This window comes from Gallus gallus, chromosome 1, assembly GCF_016699485.2.
Source record: "Gallus gallus isolate bGalGal1 chromosome 1, bGalGal1.mat.broiler.GRCg7b, whole genome shotgun sequence".
Lineage (NCBI taxonomy): Eukaryota > Metazoa > Chordata > Aves > Galliformes > Phasianidae > Gallus > Gallus gallus.
Genome location: NC_052532.1, coordinates 69,078,948 through 69,086,826, shown reverse-complemented (window position 1 = coordinate 69,086,826; position 7,879 = coordinate 69,078,948).

The window sequence follows — 7,879 nt, the reverse complement described above, 5'->3', positions numbered from 1 at the left end:
TCACCAGAGAGCAGAGATCAGTGCCTGCCCCTTTTTTTCCTTTCTGGAGAAGCTGTGGGGCACTGTGCATGAACTGTTCCACTACGAGCATCAATTGCCTAGCAGTGATGTGCCTGATGCTCCCCAGAGTATGAATGACTGTTTTGTCCACTAAGGCACAGAGCCCCTAGATCTCTTTTCACAAAGTTGCTCTCCAGCCTAATCACCTAATCACTTGGTGGCATTATGATGTATTTTTTCCAGTGAACCCCCTGCCTCTCTTGTATGGTGGGGCTCAGAAGTGGGCACAGTAGTGTATAAGCTATGCCTCGTCATATCTGAATATGCCAAAGGGCAACAGCTCCCAAAGCTCTGAGCTATAGAGCCTTGTCATCTCAGAATTTCTGCCAGAAGCTCACACAACAGTGCTAGCAATTGTAACCCCTGTTGAAGCTGTATGGTTGCACGGAGCAGATGCAGATCATTTAACATTGCTTAACATATTGCCCCATAGGTCACCAGTGAGCCACAGTTATGAAACTGTTGTATATACCATGCAATACCGTCCCTGTCTGATTGTTATTTTCCCAGTTGACTTTTCTGTTTATACTTAGAATATAGTTTGCTTCAGATTTCCTGGTGCAAAAAATTATTAATAGCTCTTCATAAAACAGAGTAATTAGTATAATGAACTGATGTCTGGTACATGTGTTTTTCTCCTGCAAAAGCTTAAAAGTCTAAACATCTAAGCAACTTAACTGTTTAATAACACAGCAGGGTTTTTTGTTTTGTTTTTTTTTTTAATTGAAAAATGTTTCTTGTGTGTGGTTTTTTGTTTTTTTGTTTTTAATGAGTGCATTAGTGTGCACAGCCTTAAAGGTAGTGGCTAAAAGCGTTTTTACTGATAATCCTATGTTGTTTGGTAAAGATGTTAGTTTACTGCTCTAGTTTCCTGCTCTAAACTGTAAAAAGAAAGCGCTGATGTAGGAGATAGGTCTTGCTGACTAGCAGCAACCAGATAAAGGGAGTTCAACATATCTGTGGTTGTACTGGATACTGCTACAGTCAAAATTTTTGTCAGCAAGTTACATTTCTTGACAAATAATTTTTTTTTCTCTCATTGCTGTTGCCAGACACACCACCTCCTTTCATGTCCTGTATTCTTGTATATTCTGATAATTCTGGTATAAACCCAGGGGAGACCATGGCCAGAGTGACAAATGTGGGAATTTAGTGCCTTACACTCATCCTCTCAAGGAGTCATATTTACTCCAGGACCTCACTTTGAGCTAAACAAAGCACCATTGCATGGCAATAGGCAGCACTCAAGTAAATCAGCTGCAGGTTTGTACTGAAATCTAAGGTTTCATAGCACTGGGACTCTGCATGATTAAAGGATTTTGATATAGAAGACAAATAGTAACTTTCAGATAGCCTTGTCCTCTCAGTCCTTTCTGCACAATTTGTTGGGGGTCAGTGCTGTCTTTCAGTGTAGCAAATTGTGATGGCCAAGGAGCCCTTCTGTCATTTACGGTTTGGGGCACGTTTCCTTCAGCACTTTGCAAGAAGTCCTCTCATGTAGATAAACTATGGTTACTGGATCCTATAAACCATGGGTGTCCAACCTTTTGGCTTGCCTGGACTGCATTAAATGAAGAGGAATTGACCGCATAAGTTGCTCTAAAAGTAATGCCTCCTCTTTATTTCCGTGGAAACTGCAACAGATACAAAGAGCACAACAACTCTACTTGATGGAGCAAATTCTCAGCTACAAAACACTATTTTTCGTCATAGTCACCACCATTTTCACTAGCAGTGAACAAAAGCCTGCATGCTGTGTTTGTCAAAACCTGCACCAGCGAAGGTGATCTGCTGTTACCACTGCTGAAGCACACCGCCCACCACCTCACAATTCTCACATCCACTGTTTGATCTCCATAAATGCTCAGCAAGAGTCACCAAATGTCAACAACTGCCATTTTTTCTTCATGGAGGAATTCAGTGACACGCCTTTGCTTCGTGTACACTTCCATGTCAGACACCATTTTGTCAGACTGTCCTCCCGCTGCCATCTGTCACACAGCAACAAAATGCAATGGAATCTTGGTGGGAAGATTCAACTTCTGCTGCCATACCAACAACATCCACCCCAACATTGCAGGCCAAAAAAAAAAAAAAAAGGAGGCATTACTTTTGGAGCAGCCCTTTTGAAGTATGTAATATAGTTAATGTATATAAATAAGAAAGCTCGTTTTATTTTTTAATATTTCTGTTAAGACAGTAAAAAAACAAGAACAACAAAAACATAAAACAGGTCTGATATTTGACCTTGATTTTTGTGAAACAAATGCATCAGTTCAATGGCAGTGGTTGTAATTCTTAGTGAGCTCTCAAGGTGCTCATCAGAGATTCTTTTTAATTAAATTTTGCTCTTCCTGTGCTTCATCCATGACAATACTTGTTCACAAACGCCAAGTACTGCCAAAAGTGATGACGTGAATAAGGTGCGATTGTTAAGTGAGGGATATTATCTGCTAAGAGAGGTCTTACAAAAGTCTCGTATAGAGGCATGTTCAGAATTTTGAGTTGAATATCACAGTCCCTCTATATTCTCTATGCACTCAGTTTGAAAACTGTATTTATGACATATGAAAATGGAGTTTCAAAGATACAAAAAAATTGATGATTTTTTTCTGCGATCTTGAAATCTGTTCTCAAATTCCTTTATCAAAACGGAAAGCATGGCTGCATATTTTTCTCTGCTCACAGAACAGTGTTTAACCAATGTATCAAAGTGTGTACAGTTATTTGCCATAACTTGAGTTGGCACTGCACTGAACCCTCCCCATGGCCTGGTTTCAGCCAAGGTAGTATTAATAGCCCACTGATGTGTGGTTGTTGCTGAGAGATAGGTGCGTGCCTGGGGCTGGGCTGGGCTGCATAGCAAGAGCCACCACCATGATGGTGTGGGGTGGGGGGAGTTCTCAGGATGGTCTGGGCTGGTCTGTAGGTTGGGCATTCCTGCTGTAGGCCTAACAACATCAATCTAGATCTATTGGTGGAAAGAGGGAGGAAGAGGGAACCGTGGCCCTTCTCACCTAATTCTTGTTACAATTGCTTCTGTATCTGTAGGTAAACAGCATCTTCATTTTATTCCCTTCTCTGAAGTCCATTTGATCTTTGGACTTATTTTATAAGATCTATTGTCTTATTTATATTCTTAAATCACTACAAGATCACTGTTACCAGTTATAACACATTACCAGATATGATACACATCTTGTTTCTTGGGTACTCGCTTGAAATGACTGTTCCCTTTACAGTTCATTTTCTGAAGCATTAAGATTAATAGTTTGTTCCAATCAAGTATGAATTTGCTGTTGATCCCAATGTGGACAGTCCTTTTGCAAGTAATTTGTAATTATTATCATGCAAGGCTTCCTCTGTCATTGCATGTCTCATATCCTCCTCTCCTGCCGTGTAGCTTCAGATATAGGGAGAAGGAATAGGACTAAGCAGTGATGGCTTTACTCACTTCACTGAAGCTGTATCCAACAGTGCTTTCTGAATTCTTTCCTTTGTCAGAAAGGGTAAGAGTTGAAATTAAATATACATGGCATCCATGATTGTATCTTTTCTGGGCAAGAAACAGACGATCATAAGAATGCTACTAGAAGACTCCCATACTACTGTAGCAAGGCTGTCAATAACAAGAACCCGTATTTTGCCATCTTCCTTTTTGTAAACAAAGTTTTTTTCCGAAGGCAGTTATCTTTTCTTTAAGAGCATATCCTAGATTAAATTTGGAGCAAACATAAATACAGATGAGCTAGTCTCTGTTTTCAGATTTCTGCAGGTAATTAAGTGCTTACACTGTGGCTGAATTTGACTCACTATGAATCCAATAGAAACATCAGGCAAAACCTTCTGGTCCTTTTCTAGTTCTTTTTCAGGTCCAGTGAGAGCTGGAGGTGTCTAAAGTAACACAAGGCATCTCTGCACACTACACTGCACTGTCAGGGACATCTGCTCTTTTTCCATTGCTGGGCAAGTTTTTTGAGGGAAAGAGGCTGACATGGACTAAAATATGTGCTATCTGTAAGCTCTACATACAAACAGTGAATGCTGAACCCTCTAGTATGTGATGCCTCTACAGAAAACTCAGTAACTGAATAAAATACAGGGCAAAGAAAATAGTAACTAGTCCTTTCAGGAATGAAAGATCTGTTAGTAAGTCATTACAGTTGTGTTTATTTATATATTGCTTTCAAATCAGTGGACAAGTAGTAGCTGATTTACTTGTATGTGTCTGCAAATTAACTAGTTTCTGTTGAATTCTCAGAAAAAAACCTATGACTTTGGCTACGAGTATCTGATGACTGTCTAATGTATTTTACAGCTACATCTGTAAGCTCTGTCCTAGATCCTGTGTTCTTCTCCCAGGACATTGGACAGATCTTCAAAAGACAACTGTAAAAGAAGATGAACTGTAAAAAGCATTTCAGATGCTTGATGTTGCTCAGACCCTGACAGCCACAAAGGATGAATTCAGGAGAGTGACTGAAACCTTTCTTGACTGTCTAACAGAATCTGAATTTGATGCTATGCTGGCAGAGGTATGCTAAGTCATTGCTGTTTATAACCATTTAGTGGCTATTCCTATGTGTCAGTAGCAAAATTTCCATGTTCCAATGGGAGCAGGTTCAAGACAAATAGATATGGTTGAAACCTTATATGAGTAGTTCAAGTGAAAGTAATAGAGAACCTGCAAAAGCATTGTGAATAAACAGCTAATCCATGCAAACTGTGGTGATTATGTTGAAAAATAGTGTTCTGTAGCTGAGGATTTGCTCTATCAAATAGAGCTATTGTGCTTTTTGTATCTGTTGTATTTTCCACGGAAATAAATAGCAGGCATTACTTTCAGAGCGACCTACGTGTAGGAAGATTTTGTTTGTGGTGTGTCTCTATTTCAAAGATTTGCAATTTACTATCAGACTCTGTGACACCACTCAAAGCTCAGATTCATACACATGCAGTGTTGCAAACGCGCATGGATTAGGTTGTGAACTCTGAGATGGAGACCAGATGCTTTTTGTCTGGATGGGGAGTTTGTCAGCACACTTCACAATTTGTTAACTTATGAACCATAGTCGGACTGAACTTGAAGGAATGTTGGGCGTTAATATGGTACTGTAACTGAGACATTGGTCATAAACCAGGTGGATTCTATTGAACATTTGGTACCACTATTATTGTACTCTTTAATTTTTGTCCTGTAAATGTGGGCAATTGTTTTATATCTTTTTTTATATCTTTTTTTTTTCCTTCCCCTAACATACTTGAACTAAATATAATAACATTTCCTTTTAAACTAATTAGTCTTTAATGGGTTAAGCCCATTTCAACTAAGATTATTATTAAATTCCTTGCTAACAATAAATTGCCCTTAGGGGGACACGCACACCTGAAACGCTTTAAACACTCTTTTTGCACAAGAGAAGGAGCTGAGGGAGTGAACCTGCTTTCATATGTACATGTGAAAGATCACAGTGCTAGAGAGTTGAGAAATATTTGTCTTACTTGATGGAAAGACTCATAGGTTGTACTTTCTTGCTGGAGGATTTATGAGGCATTGAATTTATATTCTGCTTAATTATAGGCAAGTTGCTGAGAAGTAGTAACGCGTAATATACAGAACAAAAGAGAAAGTAAGATGAATTTAATTTTACTAAGAAAATAATGAATTAGTAATACGAGTGAAGTATTTAAATTATCTATTATCACTGTAGAATCATAGAATCATTAAGGTTGGAAAAGACCTCTAAGATCACCCAGTGCAAGCATCGAACTAACACCACCATACTCACTAACCACATCCCTCAGTGCCACATCTATCCTTTTCTTGAACACCTCCAGGGATGGGGACTCCACTGTTTCCCTGGGCAGCCTATTCCAATGCTTGGACACTGTAGGACATACTTATGTATGTGTATGTTATATGCATGTTATATGTGCATGTGCATGTTTATGTACATGAAGGACATATTTATGTACTTATGTATATCTATGTATATTGAAATACAGATCGCAAATATTGGCAAAGTTACTGTGCCCTATCTTGATTTCCTGTCAAAGTTCACTAAAGTTGTTGGAGGTAGCAGGATGCTAAAAAGCTAAGCTTTCTCTATTACAAAGCCAAATTGCTCCGAAATTGTAGTCATGAATCTGACTCTCAAAGCAGAATCTAGCTGCTGATGCGAGCTTCTAGTAAGATAGTCACACAATAGATTTCTTTTCCAAAAATGCTTTTCCTATATGTTTAATTGATGTAATTGCTGTAGGAATATTGACTAATTGCCAAAGGGATGGGACAAGTCTCTTCAGCTACAGATCTGCTATCGGAAAAAATATGAATCTTTAAGACTAATCTGTCTCTTCACTGAACTAACACTGTAAGTTACTCTCTGTGAAAGAAACTACAACCAATGCAGTTTCATAAGGATTCAAAATCATGCTGTAAAGCTGACGTCTTTAAGGGAAACACAGAAGCCAAGACAAGGGAGTCAGAATGTTGAGATGTTTCACAATCCAGTTCCTTAGGATTAAATAGCTCACATTTTTTCTTTGTTTTCAGTGCAAGTAATTTTTCAACAGTAAAATTAAGATGCCAACTCTATGTGCACGAGGATTAAGTTTGGATTCTTCTCTTTTAATGGAAGATGATAGTTGAGAAGTAAAATGGAAAATAGATCTGCACTTTACGTGAAAATAATAATTACAGATAACAAAGTTGTGCTCTCACAGCAGCGTTCTTAGTGAAGCACTAAATATTTTTTCACCACCGCACTTTCTACCCCTCCCCGTTCCCCCCAGTGGAATATAAAGGTTGTAATTTTGAAAGGGGATCTGCAGGGAAGTTCTTTTTCCTTCAGTTTGTACTGTGGGTTTGTATGATCTGGGCCTCAAAAAATATGCTGTACATTCCAGCCCAACTTTGTTCCCAGCAAGTGCAAAGCTAAGAAAACTCTCAGACAAAGAGAGAATGAAGGAGTGTAATACTGGGGATACAAAAATGGGATTAGGACTTTGAAAGGAGGCAGGAGGAAGAAGAGGAGCAGCAAAAGAAAAGCAGAAAAAGGGAGGGACTCTCTCCCAGAGAGACAGGAGAGCTTAAAAATTCTAATTAATTAGTGAAAACTAATTAAATAACAAGCGAAGGATCTTTCCTGGAATAAAAGGTTAATCTTTTCTTTATTACATGGAATATAATAAAATGGTAAAGCCTTTTATACACTCGGGGTTGGATTTTCCTCTAACGTTCAAGGGGAATGTTACTCTTGATTTCCTTTTAAACTCGCTAAAATGTGGGAAATGGGGACCATCCTTTGAAGACCTTGTCTTTTGGCCAGCTCGTTGACTAGGGATCTTTTCTGAAGCAGCGCAGCCTGGGGAAGCAAAGGTAACGGTGGAATTGCGAGCTGTTCGAAATAGGTATCTGTACATCCACCACTGGAGGGCAGTACAGGTGCTGTTTTCCAAAAGTTGTTCTGAGAGGGATTATGAGAACGACTTCATCCCCTTGTTTAAAAATCTGCCAATTCCACTAAAAACAGAGGCTGAAATGATGGCAGAAGTTTGCTTTGAGGACTTCATCCCACAGATACCAATATGAATAAAATTGTGCAAAGCCGTTCAGAAGCAGCTACTTAAGGCTGAGACGTGAGACAAGCGTGGAAAGAGTAGGATTTGGCGCCTGCTAAGACTACTAGAAAAGTACACCTGGGTGGAATTTGACTCTGAAAATGACCTGGCCTGTTGCTTGGTGCAAGTCAATGGATCATGGAAAGAAAGGCAAAGGGAAGGCAATACATCTTTTATTTTAAAAAAAGATTTTTAA